The sequence below is a fragment of the Neolamprologus multifasciatus genome, chromosome 1 (genome assembly GCF_963576455.1).
Source record: "Neolamprologus multifasciatus chromosome 1, fNeoMul1.2, whole genome shotgun sequence".
Taxonomy (NCBI): domain Eukaryota; kingdom Metazoa; phylum Chordata; class Actinopteri; order Cichliformes; family Cichlidae; genus Neolamprologus; species Neolamprologus multifasciatus.
The window spans coordinates 39558540-39582585 of record NC_140439.1 but is presented as its reverse complement, the minus strand read 5'-3'; the positions used below and the strand labels follow the sequence as shown (position 1 = coordinate 39582585).

General features: G+C 47.6%; 1 protein-coding gene across 13 annotated transcripts in view; it reads right to left on the bottom strand.

The window, feature by feature from the left end:
* Positions 1 to 24046, bottom strand: part of znf536 (zinc finger protein 536) — a 225589-nt gene that overhangs the window by 194306 nt on the left and 7237 nt on the right. For 5 of the 13 annotated variants that reach the window (XM_085168870.1, XM_085168887.1, XM_085168860.1 and 2 more), the window contains exon 1: positions 5739 to 7529. The exons of 2 other annotated variants lie outside the window; for them this stretch is intronic. The gene's annotated coding sequence lies outside the window, so the exon portion shown is untranslated. Of the gene's footprint in view, positions 1 to 5738; positions 7530 to 19926; positions 20049 to 20223; positions 21110 to 21271; positions 21631 to 24046 lie in introns of those variants that run through there. 6 more of the 13 variants (XM_085168907.1, XM_085168940.1, XM_085168894.1 and 3 more) reach the window with 4 other exon arrangements.

The window sequence follows — 24046 nt, the reverse complement described above, 5'->3', positions numbered from 1 at the left end:
CAGCTTTGCTCGGAGACGCGGTCGCGGCTGCGCCAGCGTCTACAGAAGGCTGTGTGTTTAAAGCTGGAATGCTCATTTGCCTTTTGGGTTTACTTATTTACTTTTGCATAAATGGAGAACAGCGATGTGGTATTAAAGGGCTTCTCGAGGGGGGAGGCTGCGTGCTTTAAATGCAGCCTTTTCTTAAATGCTCCCTCAGTTTGCTATATTAGGAAGGTCGATGATTAATGCAGCACATATCTAATTTCTCTTGATTAATACTAATAATAATAGCAAATTAGAAAAATAATGCCAGACTCAAAAGGAGCGTGCACGCACACACACACACACACACACCCTCCCCCTCCCCCTGCTCAAAGTCATCAGATACAAAATGAGCATCGAGGCTAAAAACGAGCAGCAAATAATCACAAAACTCCCAAAAGACAAATAGAAAATGTAAAACGACTGCCTGCATCGACTGGGGCCTGGTAATCTCCAGCAGCAGCCACGGCTGAAGCACACCACTGTCACTGCAAATAAAAACTTCCAGCTCTCACGGCCTTCGATTGAGTCTTTAATTTAGCCTGATGTGACATTAAAACCCTTTGCTCGACTTCCACCGGCTGTGACGAACGCACCGGCGCTCACAGAGGTGCAGACAGGCCGGCATTTCGCTGCCTTTTATCAAACTGAATTTATCAGCACGGGCTCGCAGGATCTGTGCAGCAGCGTGTTCAGGAGGAAGCCCACAGATACCGTTAAGCACATCATCATCCCTCCTGTCTGCTCGCTCCCACTGCTGCAGCCTGACGAGCTGCGCTCGGTCAAAATCAGCCAAAATAAAGACATCTGATTGTGATTAAAGGTCATCACGTGTGTCGTTGTTCAGATTTGTGACCAAAAGTGAAGAAGTTTCCACTCTGATCTTGTATTTAGGGTAAAAAAAGGATTTCTACATGTGTTAAAGAGGCGACTGCACCGGCGTCCGGTGTGGCAGCGAGACAGGAGGGATGGGAAGCAGCGAAATAAAAGATGATGATGACGGAGGGGAAAATGATTTGGATAGAGAGATGATAGAGGCTGCAGTGGCGAGGAGCGTGATAAGGAGGCGTTTGAAGGGTCCTCTCAGATGCTGGGATTGCTCCGTTCGGCGTGATCAGAGCCTCCGAGGTACTTGAACCCTGCCCGCCTTCCACGCACCTCTCTGTAGAGCCGCTGCCCTGCAAATCACCTGTAAACTGCTCTGACACATGATCCACTCCCACAGACGTCGAGTGGAAACACATTCACACGGAGAGCGAGGGAGAAACCGCCGCCGCCGTTTGGCTGTTTTTTGACACCAGCACTCGATTAGCTGTCCCGCTCTGGAGTGGCGGCGCTCTCAGAGCAGAAATAAGAGAGCACCTCGCTTTCGTGACACACTCGTGAAAATTTCTTTATCTATTTTAATCTCAGTTTGGGCGACGCACGCCGCCGCAAAGGCAGCGGTGGGGTTTGAACCTTCGTGCCTAGAAGGCCGACGGGAGGATGCAGGGAGCTCAGCCCCCCCCAAAAAAAGGAGAATAAAAAAACAACGGCTGCTGATTAGTCTTTGTGAAAATATTTGCAACAGGAATTCCAGCAGGCGAGCGTGGAATCGGCTCCCCTACAAAAGAGCCATCTTCCCTGAGTAACAAGTTGGTGCAACGAGTGTCGACAGCAGAGGAGCTGAAATCCCCCCCGGGCCACAGAATATCCCGCTATTGTAGTCTTAACCCGCGAGACCTGGCTGGGAATGTGCAGCTTTCACAGCCACTTCTCATCCGATTTGTAGCCGTGCTGCTGATGTGCGAGCGCCGGGACGCAGACGGTCACTCGCCGCCTCCTGTTCATCACCTCTGAAAACTCTTTATTTCACCACAAACATGGGGGGGGGTTTGTGTGTGTACCCCCCACCCCACACACTTTTTTTCATCTTTCTTTTTGTATTTTTTGTTCCACAAGGCAAGTTTCATTAAAGATCCAATTATGCAAATCAGGTGCTGGAGAGGCAGTCGAATACGCACCATAATGGTGTACAGTAATCGCTCGACACAATATACGGCATCCGGGGCCAGATTTACGAGTGCAACAGAACTGGAACGCCTCCGTCCTTTGGTGAAAACCTCTTGATCATAATTAAAGGTGCAGGAGTCCTCACTCCCTCCTCTCCCTCCATCTTGTGCTACTTTGGCGTGCTCATTAGCCGAGGTCTGGAAGTTTACAGAGGTCACATCCACGCCGCGCAGCAGCTAAAGAGCAGACATGACATGCGCCTCGCAGTCAGAGCCGCTGTGTGAAGTGGGGCTAACCTTCCGTCTCGTGGAGGTATTTACCGCCGTCTTAGCCGAGCGCGGCTGAATGCTAAGCAGGAACAATTCTCTGCTCCAGGACCTGTGATTGATGCGTGCGTGCCGGTTTGTGTTAAGCTGTTGTCTGTGGGAATGACACGGCTGAAAACACAGTGCCGTTCGACACATCAAACGGGAAACTGGCGTCGCGCGCCGCATTCTTAAATCCAAAATGCTAACGAACTTTGAGGGGGAAAGAAATAATACCAAAGTGGAGCCAAACTCTGTAAAACCCTAATAACGGCGGGGGGGTGGGGGGCTCAGCGGGGAGCCGCGGCAAACAAAGAGGAATCTCACGGCTACGCGTTCCAGTTTTCACCACATTCCTGCTGCTGATGGAGGCCGCAGCAGCACCTGGGCTCTGAGCGACCTGCGAGCAGGCGGGTCTCCAATCTGAAGTACAAAAACACCCCCACCCCCCCACCCACCCCTCGGCCGCCCAGACAGGCAGACGCTCCTCGCGATGGCACCCCGGCATGAGAGGACGGAGTCGAGCCTGTCTGTCAGCGCCTCATCTGCCCCACACTCTTTATTCTTAGATCAAACTGACGGCCATGATTACCCCCCTCTAACCCGCCCCCGCACCGCTGCTCCTCTCCACCCCCCGACTCTTATCGAGCTCTCGGGGCAAACCGGGAGAAGCACACAGAGGAGAACACTGCACACCGATCCTTCACTCACATTTCAGAGCAAATTTATTTCCTGCTCATTTTTCAAACTGCCGTTAATTTATCCCCCCCCCCCCCCCCCCCCCCACATGCACACAGACAAATATGTGCTTTACGTTAAAATACATGGAATCAGTTTCAAAGGTTCACTTATTTATAAATTCCATCAACACAATGAGATCCTGAAAAATGCTAAATTATGAGAAACGGGTCAAACGTTTTCCTGCATCCTCTGATTTTTCTCACGGGGGGAAAACTCAGAATTCCTGCTCCCGATAAAAGTTTGAGTGAAAAATTCATTTCACAAAAAAACAAGAAAAAAAACATTTCTGTCGCTCACATCCAGATTTGATTGTGAGAGTGTGTGTGTGTGTGTCTGTGAGTGAGAGTGTGTGTGTGTGTCTGTGTGTGAGAGTGTGTGTGTGTGTCTGTGTGTGTGTGTGTGTGTGAGTGTGTCAGATCAGCATCAACATCTTCTCTAGCTTGAACTCTGAAAATCAAGGTCACGAAAGCTCGACACGGCCTGTGTTTCACACTCACACACTCACACACAGACACACTCACACACACACACACACTCACACACTCACACACACTCACACACTCACTCTCACACACACACTCACACACACACACACACACACACGCTCCTTGTTAGTAGAGTGAGGACGATGTCAGTATCTCAGCCTTGCCCTGCAGGTACCACACAGGAACAGGGTGGCGGGGGTGTCTGGGGGGGCGGGCTACACATATGAGTTAACGTGTGGCTGCTGACGGCACCTGCCCCCACCTGCCCACCACCGGAGCCCTCTCCCATAATTACCCGAGGCAGGCGGCTGCCGGGAGCTGCGGCTCGAGTCTGCCCGACCGCCTGCGCAGACGTCCTGAGGACTGCTGCGTTATGTAATGTGGTTTTGTGTGTTCCTGTCATGGCGCTCGGGTGTCTCTGATTTTCACTGTGTGTGTTTTTTTCTTTGCTTTCCCACAAGTCCGATTGTGTGCACGTCAAATAATTTGGCGAGTGTCGGCCTGACAACAGCGGCTGCTGCCTAGTGGGTCTCCTCAGCCGCGGGACCGACTGACTGACAGCTGAGAGGACGGATTGGATCCATCCTTTGCCGTGCTCCCCCTCTCTGCCTCTCCCCCTGCGTCTGTCTCATCGCTTCCTTCTCGCTCGTTTGCGGCTGAGAGATGCGTATCGCCGCTGTCGGTCACGGCCCGTGGCCCCCCTCCGCAACGCTGACACGGACACAGGTGGGAAGCGACTAACGCGAGGCCGGCGACGACACATTTCGAGCTCGATCGGTCAGAAAGTTGCAGCACAGGAAAATGTCAGATGTGTGTGTGTCTGCTTTAATAAATCTCACACTAAACATCTCACCCATAAACAGGAATTAATCTCTGTGATTTGCCGTGAAGTGAAGATAAATAATGTTTGCATATTTCATGAGAATTCTTAATTTTAATGACAACAACACTTTGAATTAATTGGATAATTAATCAGCAATGTGAGGCTGAAACCTATACGATTTTATTTTATAAAGCTAAACGAACATGAAAGAAATTACTGACAGTCCACCGAGGCCTGACACACACAGGAATTCCTCCGACAGGCCGACCTGCAGAGCGAGGCCTTTTCTCAGAGTCTTCCCAAATATTTCACGCAGAAAGAATGACAACATGTGGAGCCGCACGGCCAAACACACTCGTCCGTGTGATGTTTGCAGGGACAGAGAGGAGCTGACAAAAGGGGTTTACGCCCAGACGGTTCAGTCATGATATCCGCCCTGAGGTACCTCGCACAATGACAGCATCGCAGCTCAATCGATCGAGGAAGAAGAACTTTCTGTTTCAACTTCAGCAAAGGTCAGAGAGCAGCGACTATTTTCACAGAGGGGTGCACACCCTGTCAAACCGCTCAGGGGTCAACTGGACCTCTGAGACCCCCCCCCCCCCCCCAACAGGTATCCTAAAAACTGATGATTTTTAAAGGAGAAGCTGTGTGTAACTACCCCCCCCCCCCCCCCCCCCCCAAACACACACACACCGCAGTGACAGCGGCTCCCAAAAATGTCCATGTCAGCGCGCGACCGTGCGCAATCACGCACGTGCCCCGTCGGTCAAAGCCGACCTCGGCACAAAATGGCAGGTCTCCGGAACTTTGCACCCCCACTCCCCCCAGCCTCGGAGCCGGAGCAAAGTTGCGGGTTCCGCCGCCGCGCGCACTTTACGCACACGCGGGGCTCCGGAGCAGAAACCCGCCGCGGGTTAGAGTCTGTGCTGGTGCTCCGATAATTGCTGTGATTTTCTAATCATGGGGGGGCGGGGGGGTGACTCGGCCCGGCCCGGCTCCTCTCACCTCTGACGAGTTCTGCTCGGTCCTCCCTGCGGACACTTTCCCGTCAGATGCGCTAGTATGAGCCGGTCCTGCCGCCCCGAGCCGCCGGCCAGCAGCCCGCCCGCCCCCCTCCTCCCCGCCCGGTGAGCGTCGCGGTAAAGAGCCGCTCCGCTCCGGCGTCGCAGCTGCCGAGCCCGGCGGTGATCGCGCCCATAATCCGCTCCTCGGCGCCTCTCCCCCGGCAGGAGGAAGAGCGCCTCGCGCCCACCTCCGAGAGTTTCTGACCTTCAAGTCCCACAAACACGTTTGAATCCCGGGCTGCTCTCCGGCACCGAGCCCGGCGGGTCCCCACTCCCCGCTCCCAAAAGTCGGATCGCTTACCTTGGGTGAGCCGCGCGGTCCTCTCCTCCGCTCCTCGCCGCAGAAAGTCCGGGATAAACGAGTGTTTCCTGCTCTGCGTCCTGAGCGCCGCTTAACACGAGTAACGAGTGCTAAAAATGACGCTCATCTATCTGCGCTGTAACCTTGTGGCGTATTTAATGTAAATAAGCCTCGTTGTGCTGCCAATCCCCGCGCACACACGCAAAGCCGCTCCTCGGGGACTCGCGCCGATGTTTTAACGCTTTATTATTTGTGCCTGAACGCGCGAGAGAAGAGAATTATTAGAGAATATGACAGATCGATAACGCGACTGCAACGGATGGCTCTCCACGCACGGCTCCGTGGAAGCGATCCCTGCCCGGAGTGAAAAAAGAAAAAAGAGTTTTCTTTGAGGAGGGGAGATTTCCAACAGGAGACCTCAACTTCGAGTTGGCACAACTTTTTTTACGCGATGCGTAAAGAAAAAAAAGCACACATGACAGAAAGACGTCGCGCACTGGCTCGACTGCAACTACAGGCTGCCTGTGCGCGGTGCTTTGGATATATTATGCTTCTATAGGGGGGTGGAAGAGACTGAATAATGCAATTATAGATTCAGTGTCCCAGCCTTGACAAAAGACAGGGCTTCAATGGAGGCTTTGTTAAAGGATTATATAATGATTATGGGGTAATTATGGGAACGGTTTGGTAATAATAAAAAAGTATCAAGTGCTCTCTTGTACGGACAGCTTGTTTTCTACAATGTAAGAGCACGATAAGACGGACGGACAGACAGGCGGTGCTGCTGACAGCTAGTGGCGGGATGACGGCAGACAGCCTCGATTATTCAAAATGTCGAACCGAGAGAGGCATTAATGTCAGCGCCTGAGATGCTATCAGATGTCCGCGGAACCGGACGTGGGCCCACAGCGGGGTATCTGGGGGTCATATTCAGAAGAGCCCCCTCCCAGCTCCCAGCCACTGCTCTCGTGATCTTCTCCCCTCTGCGTGCTGCTTGTGTCACGCCGAGGAACATGGAAGCGGTCAGTGTGACAGCGCGCAGGAGTCAAACACCTCCACGTCTTCTCTGAATTCCACGCAGACAACTTTCACCGCGTGAAATCTACACGCAGCTGCGGCGAGCAGCTTTCATCCCAACCACGGGGCAAACGAGAGAGGCTGTAACATCCCGTGCCAGCCGCTGGCCGCCTGCTTTTAAAAGATATTTGCAGCTCTGTGACACATTAGTGGACCAGCTCGCTGCCTCATTATGCGCTATGAAAATCTGATTCCCATGCTGCTCCTAAATGCTCCCACGGAATTCACTTTCTTTTCTTCCTTTTTCTTGAGCATTTTCCAACATAATAATAAAAACTTTTCCTCCTCCTCCCCCCAGGAAATTAGCATAAGCATTGCCCATCAATAACAGGGCTATCTCTATGGGAGTGATAGCAGCGAGCAGTAGGGGTGTTTCTTTTACCGATTCTCCATGGATCAACAGCGCGTCATCAGCTCCTTTTGAACTTGTTATAGCAAGTCAAGTGATTCTTTATCGGCTGACAGGCCTGACAATCCTTCGGCGCTGGGAAAGCAGGTCCAAAGGAAGTGGCCATATGGACTTGAGCATGCAAATTTACAACAATGCGCAAAACTCGTGTTGTTCTCCGCGACGCACGGCGACGTGGAAGCGCGAGAAACACGCGTGCAGGTGGACTGTCAGCGCGTGCACGTGTGCGACACACACCGACACGCTGGCCTGTGCACGCCGGACAATTAAACCGAAAATCACTGCGATGGTTTTAATATAAATTAGTCAGACGAATTTAAAATATTTCCATTATTTAATCAGTTTATCTAATAAAAATGGCAAACAAAAGTATTTTATTAATTATATTTTTATCTTAAATTTAATAAAACTCCAGATGTTAAAAAATAAAAATAATAATAATAATAATAATTAGAGCAAAACACACGAACAAAAATCGACATTAGCCAAGGAGGAAAATACAAAAGCAATTAAATGAAATTAGGAAACATTTACGCGGTGATGACAGGAACGTCTGACTGTCTCACACGATGACTGAAAACCAGCTAAACTTCATGTAAGATGAAGAACTAAGATTTTGTTGATTTTTTTGGAGGGACAAATTTACATAATAATAATAAAAACTAGTCAATAAAATCAGAAATAGATGCAGGGACAGCTGGAAATAAGAAAGAGTGCTGGGACAGTTTTCTGTTGGATGTAGGTCAGTTAGTGAGACCCAGAATATCTCAGTAAATAAGAACATCACAGTGTGGAAGGACAAAGCAGATCACATCACTGATTTAGCTGCGGTAAATAATCTGGCAGGGTGAGAACAAGCGTCAGTGCTGGTGATGCCTCTCAGTCCACAGTAGACAGTATGCAGCAAATGCATGAATATCACAATAATCCAACACTGACAGAGTGAAAGCGTCTCTGACCTCAAACAGAAGAAAAATCCAGCTTGAACTTGAGTTTCTCTGAATGTGTTTCTTAATGACATAAAACAGGGTCAGATATTAAATAACAGCCCAAGTGTTTGTACTGAGGTACCGATTCAGTGTTAATTACTTTACTTTTATTAGCACACAGAACAAACTGCAGAGGCTTAGAAGCTGATGATAGTCAACAACACTACCACCAACACTCTCTGTATTTTAAATGAAAGAGTGGTCCCAGGATGGAGCCCTGCGGCACGCCGTCATCAGCCAGCTGTTTACATCCCAGAAGCACAAAATAACAACGTTTCATCAAAGCTGTGTCCTTATCATCAGTCCCGTGATAAACATGCAACGGTGAGACACGTGTTTACTCTGATCTTTTTTTCTGCTAGCAAAGAAAAGACGCAAAGGCAAAAACCAGACGTCCACAGTCGCAGCCTGATAATCAGCACTTTCAGCTCTAAAAGCCATCCAGCGTTCATGGATGCTCGAAACCACACGCAGGACGATCCACCCACGACGCCGTCAAAGCAAAGCAAGTCCAAGGTGCAGCACGGCGCCCTGACCTCTAAAGGTGGATGTTTTCACGTTAATCGTATTTTCACTGTAACCAGGTTTTGCCTCAGGGCCTGCTGTGTCCCTCTGATGGTTTTAACCATTTACAAGCCTTTATAAACTTTAAACAACAAACCAACCTGGGACACACAAACGTGATGAATTTAACAGTAAATTTAAAAAATAAAGTTTCACTCCCTTTATTTTATTTTGATTTATTCAAGATGTGACGATGCTAAATAATAAAGATAAAAAGCCTCGGATCAAATTACATCTGGATTGTTTCAAAGTTAGAGAGGAGAAGCGTGTGTGACAAATAATATCACTAGTGTGAGGTCAGAGCAGGTGACGCTTCAGGCTCCAACAGGTGTCAGGTGCGTTTCAGCCATGTTCAAACGACCCCTCGCATCGCTAACGGCTCCTTTCAAAATGAGCCGGTAAACAAGCCGGGAGGACAGAGTTTGGAGGCGTCCTGTATTCGGTCGAACAGGCTGCCTTTCTGTGTGTGTGCTGAAGGGAGAGGAGGCAGAGGGAGTGTTGGCCGGCAGTCCTGGGAGGGTCATCGCTGCCTTATTACTGCCATGTTAGTGACTAGCAGCTGAAGATGGCTCCGCTCCCTGCCCCTCTGCTTGGGAGTCGTCCAAGACAGCGTGCTCCAAAAACAGACCGGCCACTGTTCGCCTCTCAGATAGATTAAGATGTTATTCCACCGCTCGGCCATCTCGATCTGCCTCTCTGTGTCTGCCTGCCCCGCACCGAGCCCAGATTTACCACATGGCCTCCTGTTCGTCAGCATCTCCAGAGGCCTCGTGCTAATTTCATCTGGGAGCAGATACAACAGCGTAAGAGCATGGGTGCAATATGACAGCAAGGTTTTCTGCCGCTGAGGGAAACATGTCGCTGTGATGACTGCATGCATCTCCAAAGCCACATATTGTGCCCAGTTTAGATTTAAATGCAAACACAGCCAAGGCTTTGGCTTCCCCCGGAGGAAAAGAAATGCTTTTCTTTACTTCAAATTGAGTTTCTCAAAGTCTAATTTGTAGCAGGCCTTTGATGAACAAATGTTTTCAGACGATCCTGCTATAATGAAAAGGGAGTGAGTGCAATTTTAAACAATCTGAAGCCCTGACCCCTCCCTGACTGTAAACTTTAAAAATTAAACTTTAGAATTTGTATCAATTACACTTTCAAGTCCTGACAGGACCTTAAATAACAGCCAGGAGCGCCGCTGTGGAAAATGTTTACCGCTCCAGATCCATTTCCACTGCCGTCCGTCTCCTCCGCCGCTGACATCAATTCCTCATGTGAGGCATTTACATTTTCAACAAATACACACCGAACGCACACACTACCGTCCCGGGCGCTCCCCCGATGACTGGGGTCAACGAGTGTGCGTGTTTGTCAGCTCTGATCGTTAATGAAACGCTCGCACAAATACAGCACGGGCAAATATTTAGAGGCCGGCCTGAGGTTTCATCACAGACAAATGTGCGATTCTTCGGGGAGAGCTATACTTCTTTATTTGCCCGGATACGCCGTATACCCGAGATCAAACTTGTCTGGGCTTGATGAATGCGGAGCGGCAGGAAGTATACTGCCTTTGACCGATAAGCAGTGTGATTTTAATTTAAATCATATGAATCAACGTCTGCCCGGAGCAAAAATAAAATATATTTAAATGAAACCATCTGACTCTAATTGATTAAGAACAATGTTCCACATAGTAGGTCTAGAATATCCTTGTTTTGATACTGATTTGATTTCTATGTGTTCAAGTATCACAGCCCCAGTTTGGGCCTCTCGTGTGTGGCCGTTACACTACAGCAGGGACCCCCCCAGCCCCCCCCGAGAGGAGAGGAAATGTGATCTGTTTGTTCTGTTTGGACACGACTTGTTTTTTGTGACCGTCTGCACAAATGTGAAAAGCTTCAGCCCCCCCCCCCCCGGTTTTATTCAAGACTGTCCTCCCACAGGAGCTCATCACTGGGGAAACCTGGCAAACATGTGGTCAGCTTTGGATTGGGCTTCACCGAACGCCGAAGGAGGAAGAGCACCTCTCAAAGGGTGGAGCAGACGTGGACGCCGCGAAGAGTTCACTTTACTTTTGTTCATATAACACCGACCACGGTCACCTCAAGGTGCTTTGTAGTGAAAAGTAAAGATGCCTCCTTATGAACGAGCACTCGGCGACAGCGGGAAGTGCTGTCGGGGACGGCCTACCACCTGAGAGACGACCTACGCTCTCATCCTTGCTGTGACCGCGAGCTGACGTCCAGGATGGAAATGAGATCCCGATGGGCGTCTCGCCTCGGCCTGAAGTGGGAATGGTGCTTTCCGGGTGGAGGTCCACGCGCCTGTTTCTTGTGACTCATCTGTGGAGAATAACACGCTCCAGCATGCGCACAGGTGTCGACCGGACTTTCAACAAGTACAACAGGTAAGGTTATTCGGCCGTTGGGTCTCCAGCTGTCCGTGAGTCTAAGCTAGGCTTTAGAGTCCGAGCTGCTCCTCCTCCACACCTGAGCTGACCACTACAGGTGAGCACTACAGGTGAGCACTGCAGGTGACCACTACAGGTGAGCACTACAGGTGAGCACTGCAGGTCGTCTCCACGAGCTGCAGTTAAAATGAGTCGCGGGGTTATATGCTGGGGGAGGTTTAACCAGCTCCCGAGTCTGAGTAACTTCAAGGTGACAACACACACAGGCTTGAGTTACTTACCTACAGTGTAAAAGTGTTTTTCTGAAAAATCAACCCAATCAGAGACCAACTGGAACTAATCACAGATCAATCAGTGCCTCAGACTGACGCTGGCTCCTCCACAGCGAACACATCTGGATGTCTTCACGCTCCCAGACACTCTGCAGCTCACCGTCTCCTGTCCCCTCACCTTTCCACCACAGTCCATATTTCCTGGATAGTGTGCTATCATATTTTACTATTACCTATCAATTGGTTTCTAATCGCAGTAACGAGGCAGCTAGCTGGCTAGTGACAGAGCGCTAACGGCCTCGTAGGGAACATTAAGGAGGCCGGGTTATGCTGTGGGCCGTTAACTACCTACAGGCACTGGCTAATGGCTGCAAATGACCTCCTCAGTGGCTATTAGCACATAATTAGAACCTGCAGACCAGTGGTGACCTCCGCCGGACACACGTGATTACTCTTCTGCCCGTGCTCGCCCATATTTTCACTTCCTCTTTTCCTTTCAAACCCTGCGTTTTCCTCTTTCCCTTTTCTTTCCCGAGCCTGTCCTGTAGCCTCCTTTCCACGCCTCCTTCTCATCTCCTTTTCCTGTAATGCTGTAGGATTACATTCGCTCCCCGGTGGGAAGACTACCACTAAAATTAATCTCTTTATGGTGCCCCGGTATAAAAATGCTGCCTTAAACTTGTTGATAAAGAGAAGAAACGCAGGTCTGTGGCAGCAGCTCTTCCTTAAATCAGAGATGATGTGTCTGAGGCGTGAACAGAGATGAAGCAAAGGTGCTGCACCACAAAAGAGCTCAGTGGCACTAACCTCTGTGTACACTTCAGCGACAGTCTCCCGTTACCCAGAACAAAAGAGACGCTAACTGGTGTCAGCTCAGGAGCGCCGGGAGAACAATGAGAAGGAATGTGCTGATTTCTGCGTGTGTGTGTGGAAAAGCAACTCAGTACCAATGCCTTAAATTATCAGTGAATTATCTCTGAGCCTGTGGGAATTATGTGGGTTATTTGTAACAAGCAGTCAAGGACAAGTGAGCCTCGTGTTACAACTATGAGATGAATACTAAACACAAAAAAATAAATTCCTGGCAAACGCTTTATCTCTGCATCTCCTAGCCTTGGAAATAAGGAGCAGGTACTCCTTCCTGCGCGCAGCTGGAGAAGCTGCTGCTGATGACGTACGGCAGGGAGCTGGACAAACGCTACTGGCACCGCCACCAACACAGTAAATACAGCTGTTGTACCCCCTGACCATGTCACTGGTTTGGCACAATAGCACAGTATGGTGATGCTCAGTCAGTCAGCGTGATGTCACAAAGAGAGGAGCCGTCAGGATCCAGGAAACACAACAAATTCCTCCCTTTACTCTGTATTCTTCAGAAAGTTACATACGTGTCACGACGCCCCAGAAAACCCTACGACAAACTGGCGCTGCGCTGAAGCAGGCAATCCATCCATCGTCCGTACCAGGTTATCCTGTGCGGGGTCACAGGGTGGCTTAAGATTATCCAGCTTAAGGCAGGAAGTGCACAACCTGGACATGTCATGCAGCGTGCCCGTTATAAGCCCGGTCATTTTCAGCCCCGGGGATAATAACGTCTGTTTGTGAAGTCCTTCTAAAAAGACGTGACATAAAGACATGAACACAAATAATATGAGAAGAATAGAAAGCTTGCATTTAATCTCTGAGCTCGACCACATCCTGGTGATTTAACACCGGCAGCGAGAGTCATTTTAAACGTGTTGGGACCGCGGCGGCGAGTCGGAGCTCCTCAGATTTTCATGTTTCAAGCAGCAGTCAGGCCTGGATCACGACAACCTGAACCCCCCCTTAGTTACACCCCCGCTGGGGGCATCGCTAACCAGCCTCCCTGAGTTCTGCTGGAAGTTTCTCCTGTTAAAAGGGAGTTTTTCCTCCCCGCTCTCACCAAGAGCTCGTTCATCATGTGATTGTTGGGTTTTCACAGTATTACTGGAGGGTCTTTATCTTACAAGCACTATGAGGTGGCTGTGATTAGGTGCTACATGTTTGATCCTTAACCTCCTAGGACCTGCGCCCACATATGTGGACGTCACATTTTGGGTTATTTAGACCAAAATACTCAACTTTGCTCTCCTGGGGCCTGATATCCACCTACGAGGACGTTATCCTGCTACTGTTCTATCAACATTTTAAACAATCATATGTGGCTCTTATGTTTCTTAAAAGAAAATCTGGTAATTCTTTGTTTTTACATCATCGGGCCCCAACCAAATATCAAAGAGAAATGAAAAATGCTGCTGTGGAAGAGTTCGGGTCTGAGGAGTTTGGGAACATGATCGCATCATTTCTCCATCAAAGCACATCAACTCTTAACTTTGCTCCAGTTTCTCTCCTGTTCCACCTTTTCTGATATCAAATTTCTACATTAGGAGTTCTGACATAAGAAAATAAATAAATAAATAAATATGTGTGTGTTTCTTCTATCAAGCCTCTGTTTAGCAAATAAAGCCTTGAATGACTGTCGGTGACCTGCTGAACCCTTCAAACTTGACTTGACTTCATATTAACTAACACAGCAGGCATGTGAGCAGCTCCACCATGATTAGGCCTCTGTGACCCTCTGTGAGGCCCGAGCGCCGCACGCTGCCCACCAGAGGCTGAAGACGGCTACTGCAGACGAGGAGAGCGTGGGTGGGAGCCAACGTGAGGTCAAGCCAACGGGGAGTATTCAGATATCCCAATTTCCTGTCCTGTGTCACCAGGTCTTAAGGAGCTGTTGTGGACTGTGTCATGAGTCTCACACACACACACAGACACACACACACACACACACACTGCAGCCTGAATTCATTTGTTTTCATTTGCTCTCTGTCAGCAGAGCTTCGCTCTCTCTGCTCACAGGCTTTCAGCTTCATCCTGTCCTGCACACACCTTTAACGGGGAAGCACACGTCACTGGATGCTCACGCAGCGCCGCGGCACGGCCGACAGCGAGGATCGCGGCCTCAGCGTGGGCCGATTACGGTGGAAAACGGCGCCGTGTCCAAAAATAGCGGCCAGTTTGGATGGCGTCTCGTTTCTGGGGGTTCCAGCCGAGTGTGGTGCAGCAGCAGCAGCAGCTGTGCAGCGTGATGGTCAAATATCGGGCATGTACGCGGAAACGCGTACGCTAACGCAGACGCACGAATGACATTCAGATGTGCGATCCATACCGCACACATGAGAAGCACGGCAGCAGGAAAAGGTTATTCCTCGAGCGCAGGTGGGAGCAAAGCTTTAACCTGTAAGAGAAGAGGAAGATGGTGGAAATTGCACTTCCCTGTCATCCATTTCCCGGAGATGGCTGCAAACCCCTGGACACACTTAATCAGGAAAAGGGCACACCTCCGAGTATCCATTCTTTTGTAATGGCATTATACCGCACAAGTAAGATTTAGAGATCCCTTAATGTGGCACAGTCTTCTGCATAAAAGTATATACAAAGGTTAATATTGCAATAATATGTTCCTGGAGGGCATTGTAATCATTATCTCTCTGGTGGTATCAATTAGAAGCACTTTACTGCAGGTAATGACTAAGATTCCGGTGCAAAATGACATTATTATTATTATCCCCATCTATAATTTCAGAGTGGATACACAAGACGTGGAGGAAAAAAAGAGAAGCACAAGTTCAACCAAAGGTAGGCTTCAAAAGTGAGAGGACTTTTTCCTGTTGGACCGGAGGAAGCTTCTGCACGCGTGCATCAAAGGGCCGAATAACACACGGAGGAAAACCCTCCTATTCACCAGCTGACTGCATGCACCGGTTTGCTCAGCGTAGCTGTGTGGGCATGACAGTGAGAGAGATCTGAGCAAGAAAGCTTCAGCAACCTGGCAACAAATATTTGCATTTCTCAAAGCACAGGAGTGTTGTTCTTTGCTCGCTTCTATTTATCCGCACAGACAAAGTGAAAGGTTTGAAACGTCTGAAAATACGAGCGCTGCCTGTTTGTGTTGAGCCTCAGCCCTGAAATCCACACATGAATAATTAAGACAGAAGAAATGCTTCAGGTCGTCCGAGTCGGAGGAGAAGGGCCTGGACTATATTTAATAAGCACGCACCGAGGCGCCTTTTTTAAAGAACTTAATTGGACGTCAGTGACATCCATTACGGGGTTGTCATGGCGCTGACCTTTCCACAGAGGCGATTCATAACCAGGAAGTTACACGAGCCAGGTTGCTGCCTCCTCTGTCACACCCACCCTGACGACGCTCCATCGGTCACACCATCTCTCAGTGATAAACCTCGCACGCGCTCATCGGCGGCGCCGCTGTTCAGATAATCCCGAGCTGGCTTCCTATTGTCGCCGTCCATATCTGAGCTGTGCTCTTAATGATAATTACTCTACAGGGGGCACATCCGTGCGACGCTTGCTACAAGTGGACGCAGCTTTAAAGAGCACAGAGTCCAGATGCTTTAATTAACCAAAAGCTGAGCAAAAATCCTGCAAGTAAAGCCGAGGCTGATGGAGGACAAGATATGTGGTCAGTGTGAACAATTTATAATGGCTGCCTAAACTTTCAGCTTAGAGGAAGCGCAGATAAGAGCGTAAAATAATTAAAACTACAGCATCAATTTAGGCCGAGGCATGCAGCGCGCTCACGATGTGTCCTTATAATCACGGCTCCTTTTGTTTATGGAAAACCTTAAAACAGGAGCACCCTCGGTAACCTGCAGAGGGGACACGCTACCCCCTGAATCCACTCCAGGTAAAACTGCTGATGCACGTTTTATGAACCGATGTTTTAGATCACACTCTGCTCGTGGCTTCAGCTGCTTTTCGTCTTTCCCCTCTGAAATCCACCCGGCAGTAACGCCCGACGCTCCGCGCTGGGCTCAGAGGTTTCATCACATTTCAGGCTGCTTAGAAACTAAATGAGCACCAAAGGTGAGTGATGGCGCTCTGTGCGAGCAGCTACTCCTGTCACACCACGTCTTATGTACCGATGTGTACGGTGGTCATCGCTGTCTCCATGCACAATCTGGACAAAGTGAGACTCACTCATCCAGTCTTTAGTCTCTCACAGCATTCCTGTTTGGCTGATTTTGGTTTGAATTCTGAAGCGCTTCCAGATCCGCTCCTCTAATGGTTAACCTGTACCAGAGCAGGTGATTCATCTGAAATGTTCACATCTACACTTTATAATACAGCACACACTCGCCTGCAGTGTGATGATGTGCGTACAGGAAACAATAAGTGATACTTCAATTTTAGGTCATGTGTAAGTAATAGTGGATTGCATTTATAAAGCGCTTTACAATTCCACTATTCCCAAAGCGCTTTACACACCCAGTCATCCACCCATTCACTCTCACATTCACACACTGGTGGAGGCAGCTACAGTTGTAGCCACAGCCGCCCTGGGACAGACTGACAGAGGCGAGGCTGCCATATCTCGCCATCGGCCCCTCTGACCAACACCAGTAGGCGAAGTGTCTTGCCCAAGGACACAACAACTGAGACTGTCCGAGCCGGAGCTCGAACCGGCGACCTTCCGATTACAAGGCGAACTCCCAACTCTGGAGCCACGATCGGTACGATAAGTAACTATATTTAATGCATGAAATCTGTAAGTAATTTTAAGTTCTGCATCATTAGTTTTGCAGGAAAACAAACAATTTTTCTCCATCTTACACTGAAGATCTTCTTCCTGCCTGAAGAGGAAGCACTTTTAAGAAAATAAAAGGACTAACAGAGCATCCGTCACACACATCAGCATAATGAAGTGAAGATGTAAAAAGGCCGAATTAATCCACTCCATAATACTCGTCTGAGTACTTATGACAATTTGTTTGTCATAAGTATTTTATAATTTATTTTAAATATGATTTTAAATAAATTATACAATTTTTATTTTTAGGTTTTAGCTTCTGTGAAGCACTTTGTGATTTTTTATCTTGAAAGATGCTATATAAACAAAGTTTTACTTACTTTTACTTACTTACTTAGAATTTGTTTGTTTTACCTCAGAATTACTATAAAAATGAAAAATACTTGACTCATGCAGTACTTTGATTTACTTTCAGTATAATTACTTTTACCTTATTGTAGTGTGCCGTTTATAGGTAAATATAATTTTAAATAAATTATAAATTGCATGTGATCACTTACAGCCTCAGTCGGAGGCTGTATCACTGATAAATTTAGCAGATAACATGAAAACCAAACCATAAACGTGATAAAGACCCACCTAAGGCACTGCCCTGGTTTCTGTGGCTGACCCTTACCACACCTGTGGTTACAGGTAACCTTTCAAAGGTCTGAATGACTGAGACACACGGACGTTTATTATTGTAGTTGTAGCAGACAGCAGCGATTATTCTCCAGGTTCTCCGCCTGCGGCATGTTCTGGTTAAACTGACCACGCCCCCTCCCGGCTCACAGAACAGGACCAGCTGCAGATGGAGGACGTGGACTCTCTGCAGAGCGGCCGCCAACTCAGTCATTGGGAGAACACGTGTCGGGATGGTTAGAGGTGACTGAATCTTTAAAAATCAGCAGTAAAGAGCAAAAATCCATCGTCCTCTGCTTTCAGATGAAATTCACTGTAAAAGCCTGAAAACTAGCAGCAGCAGCAGCAGCGTGACGCTGGGATGGAAAGTTTGATTCTTGCAGCCTGTGAGGACGCTCGAGTGGCTCCAATAAATATAATTTTATCAAAAGAAAAAATAAAGTAAACACGGCACAAAAGAAGACTTTGAAGCACGTGAGTCATCTCTGAAACCGCTGAAAACAAAGGTGGATGGAGCAACGGGCAGCAGCCCCCCCGCCCACCCCTCTGTATATAATGTCTGCCACATTTTAACTTCCTCTCTATCCAAGCAACTTTCCTGTGTTTTGTATATGCTGTCATTTTCCAGACTGTTGGCTGTGACATATGAAATGTCGACCCGTGCACCTGCAGTTTGGGATCAGATAATCCAGTCGGAGCTCGGTTTAGCTGCATATCAAAGAGCGTGTTTATAGCCAGTGTTTATCTTATTGTCCGAGCAGTGTTTGCACGACACATCATGGAGAACATTATTCTTAAAGTGAGCCACATTCAAAAACAAAATTGTGAAATCTGATTAGGGCAGCGTCCCTGCAGAGCACCACGTCGGAGTCTCCCCGGATCAGAGCGCCGTGCATCCGTCATGCTATAGAAGCTGTATACAGAGAGCGGGTCAGCTATAATAAAACGTCTTGTTGTGGTTGCGTGTTGGCGAACAATTGCTCTTTCTCCAGATTCCAAGCCAAACCTCAGCGACAGACAGGAAACACTAAACCAGGACATATATCCTCCCTCCACATAGTGTTTACAACTCAATACAATACGTTTCTGCTAAATCACCAAACACGGCGGGGCAGCGGGGAGGACAAAAGACAATCTGGACGCTGATAATCTCCCACTTAGAAAAAGAAGCAACAGTAAATAACCCGAGCGAGCGCATGCCAGCGGAGCAATAGGCTACGAGCGTGTAATGTTTAACTGAGCAATAACAGCAGAAAAGAGGGAGTTATAATCCTAAGTGTCTCCTATATTAGCGCAGATGAATCTAAAGTTAATATGAACAGGGGCGAGGTTATAGCACCTTCCTGAACGGTGCCGCAGCGCACCACGGCACAGCGGAGCCCGGAGGCAATAGGCAGAAACATAAGAGAAATGGAAAGGCTGAGCAATTCACCCAAAGGGATTAGATTTTAAATAGATATCAGCCCATATACGATTTCCTCTTTCTGTCTCTTGTCTGTAAGTGGGTGTAATTTGGAGTGCGTAATGAAGGAAAACGGAGCTATAGGTTAATCTCATTGACCTCCACACTCTGGGGACGGCGGGTTATAGTTAGGCGATATTCACCCATCTCCCCCGCCGGCGCGCTCCGCCTGCCCTCAGAGAGGTAATGAAAGTTGTGAAAGTGACTCGGAGCAGTGGGAAAGAAATACAGTTGTTCCAGTAAAGGGACATAAAGCCCGAACGGAAATTCGCTCAGCAGGACTAAAGAGTGCAGCAGAATTCAGCTTAAATGTCCGGCAGGCTGCGCGCTCGCTGTTAACGTTACAGAGACAAAAACCCCAGGGACAGATTAGGAAGGGGCGGGAGGAGGCTAAAGGTGTGTGCACACAGGAAGTGTTTCAGCTGCTTTTTACTGTCATCCATCAGTCAAACAGAGCTCATGCTGAGTCGACTCCTGGCTCTGATAAACATGTCTGACAGTCAGGATCTGAGTTTTCTGAAATCTCAAAACTTTGATCTGGACATCGCGGTTAGCGGCAGCACTCCAACAGCTCCAGCAGCTGGCTGAGGGTTTTACTCTCCAACGTGCACCCACGAGCCTAACATGACCCTCCACATTGGGCACTGAATTCAGTAAAGGTCAAATTGTGCACCTTCTGTTAGCTTAACTGTTTTCACACATATAGGCTAAAGGAGTTAGCAGAACAGAAGTTAAAACATTATTCAAAAGAGACAAACTTCTGACTTAATACTGTTTTACCTTCAGATGTCCATCTTCGAGTTGATTGCCGTATGCGAATATGATTAATCATGGGATGTTGCGCTGTCTGTGATAAAGCCTGCTTTACTTGCTTGTCATGCTGGAAGTGAGAAAAAAAACTTTTAAGTGGCCCGAAGGCCGGCAGTGATTTCTAAAGAATTTCTATTTCAAGGGGGGGAGAGACAAAGAACTTTATATATTATATACATTAGGTGAATGTGCAGTAGTAGCATTGTATTTAAGGAAAGCTAAACACAAACTGACTGATTACACACCATTTTAAGGACCGGGTGAAATCAAACAGGTACAGAACAAAGTATAAACATAGAAAAGCATATAAGAGCTGACAAGAGCTGGCAAAATAACAACAGCAGATGGTTATAAGCTAACATTATGCCAGCTAATGTTTGACATAAAAATCACGCTATCCCTCTGATAAATAGTATGATAACATTCTCACATCGAGTTTATTCACTAAGCATCTCAGTTCAACAATTTTACATCCACTTCAAAGAAAGTTTCACTAACGCTGGCTAACACTAGCTAACAGATGCTAAAAGTAGTAAGTAGAGGCTAACATGATCAAACAGCAGCTAATAAAGGCTAACAATAGCTAACAGATGCTAACAGCACAAAACAGCAGCTAATAAAAGCTAAAAAGTAGCTAAGAGATGGTAACAGTAGCTCACAGCACAAAAACAGCAGCTAATAAAGGCTAAAAATAGCTAAGAGACGCTAACAGTAGCTCACAGCACAAAAACACCAGCTAATAAAAGCTAAAAAAGTAGCTAAGAGATGCTAACAGTAGCTCACAGCACAATAACAGCAGCTAATAAAGGCTAACGATAGCTAACAGAAGCTAACAGTAGCTCACAGCAGCTAATAAAGGCTAACAATAGCTGACAGAAACTAACAACAGCTCACAACAAGCAAAAAAGCAGCTAATAAAGGCTAACAATAGCTATCAGATGCTAACAGTAGCTCAGAGCAGCAAAGACTGCAGCTAATAAAGGCTGACAATAGCTAACAGATGCTAACAGTAGTGCACAGCAGCAAACACAGCAGCTAATAAAGGCTAACGATGGCTAACAGAAGCTAACAGTAGCTCTCAGCAGCTAATAAAGGCTAAAAATAGCTAACAGATGCTAACAGTACCTCACAGGACAAAAACAGCAGCTAATAAAGGCTAACAATAGCTAACAGCACGAAAACAGCATCTAATAAAAATAAATAAATAAATAAAATAAATAAAAAATAGCTAACTGATGCTAATAGTAGCTCACAGCAGCAAAAACAGTAGCGCTTAACGACACATGCACATACCCTCAACAGCTCACATCAGTATAGCAGTCAGAAATGCGCTTGTCTGTCTCATCAAATCCTATCGGACTCCTTTCACAAAGTTTTAAAGCCTCTTCCAGAGTAAGTAAAGTAGGACATTTACAGCTGAGGTAAGCAGCAGAGCCTTTGGCAGACAGGGAAAATCTCTGGGGCGGATCCGGCTCGTTATGGTGTGTAGCCTAAGTTTAATCTCTATTGGCTGACAACCCCTCCAAATTATTCACTGAACAGGAGGGATAAGAAAACAAAACTCAGCACACTTCAACCAACTAACATGTAACAGAGAAATGTTTACACGCTGTAACTTTAAGATTGATGTGAGAACAGTGTTGAGACACATAAACACACAGTGAAACAACGTTTGGAGACTCTGGAAGACTTTAATGACCCTCAGGAACCCTGACGGTGTCACCTACACTGTGTTTGTACTTCTGACAGTGCTGTATTGTATTGTACTGTATACAGTATACAGTAGTAGCACACAAAGAGTGCAACTGTGTCAAATGCATGAAAGATGACAGAGAAACAGCGGTAAAAATCCCAGTGCCCTCAGACCACAAGCCATAAAGTTTTTTTAATGGGATACGTGGAGTCCCTTTGTGCTGCCGTGCGATGGCCTCACAGGTTTAATGAGGCAGGCGTACAGTGACGTGACCAGCTTGGCTCAGGTTAGAAAGCACACACAAAAGGACCCAGTCGAGTGTGGACCGTGATGCTGATTGTGACTTTACCGGGGGAGGCCTGGTTTGTATTACACATGTCCTTAAGACAATAAAGTCAACTCTTTGTCCTGCGCAGCGATATGATGGCCCGCGTCCCACTCGGCTCCTCGTTGGGTGATTGCCGTGAGCGTTCAGTGTGACTTTGTGTGTGTTTTCCTTTCCACTGTGTCTGACTTTGTAACTATATCTGTTCTTACCTTCCCAGGGAAATAAATAAAAGCTCTCCTGCTACTCCCACTACATAAAGGGGAGGCAGGGCTCACATAATCGTTTGAGACCGGGACAAACTGGGCCCATTGATATCTGTGTATTTATTACGCCTATGGCAATATAAGGCAGAGCAGAGTGAGATATCAGCTTACCTTGAGCGCTGCGAGACAGAGAGCGAGTTTAAGATAAAGGATATTTAATATCCAGTGCACACCGGCAGGGGCCTAAGCCTCTAATAGCACTTGGGGTTTCTGAGCAGGTAATGCCTTCATCTTTGTCTAAACACACTTTTATGGACTTTAACTGTAATGATATAAAGAGAGAGGGGGTCACAGATAAATGTAGCGTAATGGCTCAAAGCTGAAGATTAGCCATGTATCATGTCTGGGGGGATAATGCTTCAAGGCAGTTCTTCCAAAAGGTGTTATCTGCAGCCGAAGAAAGCCGAGAGAGGAAGACGCGCGCGCGTGCACGCGCTCAGACACGTATATTAAATAATGACCTCCTTCTCCTCCTCCTCCCGTCTTCTTTCCTGCTTTTCTTTTAACAGCGCTTTGCATTTTGTCACATTGCGTTAGAATCAGTGGCGGGGACATTTGCACCGTAATGAAGCCAACCTACATCGCTGGTGACAAACATTACCGGGGTGATGCACCTCCTGTGTTCTAGGACACATTACCTTTGCTTATTTGGTGTCTAAATGATAATGAGAATTCGTGTGATAACCTATATCATTTACATCTGAACGTGAATCTTAAAAAAAGGAAAAGGTGTGCTGCCCTTATTCTGCAGATCAATCAGGTGGCCCGCACATCCATTAGGGAGGAGGAAGAATCCAACAACGGTTAACTGGGAGCGTGAGTGAGTGAGGGGAAACAATAGTGTTGTTGTCCTAATTATGCACCCGGGCGATGCATTATTTACCAAACCAGCATACATCGGCAGGCCTGGATATGAGTAAAATAATTTATGATATCTTCCTCTCCTGCCTTTTCTTCCTCTGTGTGTCCTCCACACTCCACCCCACCCCTCTTTAAATCAAACTTCAATAAAATCTGCCACCTCTTTTCATTTCGCATGACGCCACCCTGAAAGCCATCCAGGACAGCCGGGATCTGTTTTTCAAAAAATAAAAAAGTCTTCTCGTAGCGCAGGGTCAAAACAACAAAACAGCAGCGGGGAAAAGGCGGCGGCTCATATCGCTCCATAACTCACCCCGGGCCTCTGCCGCAGCCTTAAAGACAGCGGCGCACTGGAGGATTCAAGGTTTGATTCTCAGCGTTTGTATGTGTGGCCCGGCAGCCAACACACATGCATCTTCTTCCAGTATGCATGTGCCACCTCTGGCTAATGACAGATGCAATAAAACATTTGTAAAGGATGGAACCATCCATCATGTGGTGTGGAGCGCAGGAACGAGACTAAAAGCACAGAGAAGAGTCCCCGGCTCAGGGCAGGGAGCGACCGAGGGGGGATAACTAAATTTATATCATATTACACACTGAAATGTGACCTCGTAACGACATCAGTGTAATTCAATCAAGTCCTTGACTCAGTATTACTTAAGGTAAACCAGTGTCCTTCCTGATGCGAAATGAGAAAATTTAATCCGGTCTTGTTTTTTTACTACTGATTCGAGTTTGGATGCAGTTTGTGTGACGGAAGCCAAACGTGCAAAAGGATTTTAACAGAGTAAACACCGAGGATTTGCTGCTCAGCAGCACTATTTACTGGGAGAAGCAGCAGTGATGATATGAACAGAAACAAAAGTACTTCTGAACACTCCGCAGCCTCCCAGGCTGAAAACAGACAGAGCCAACAGCTG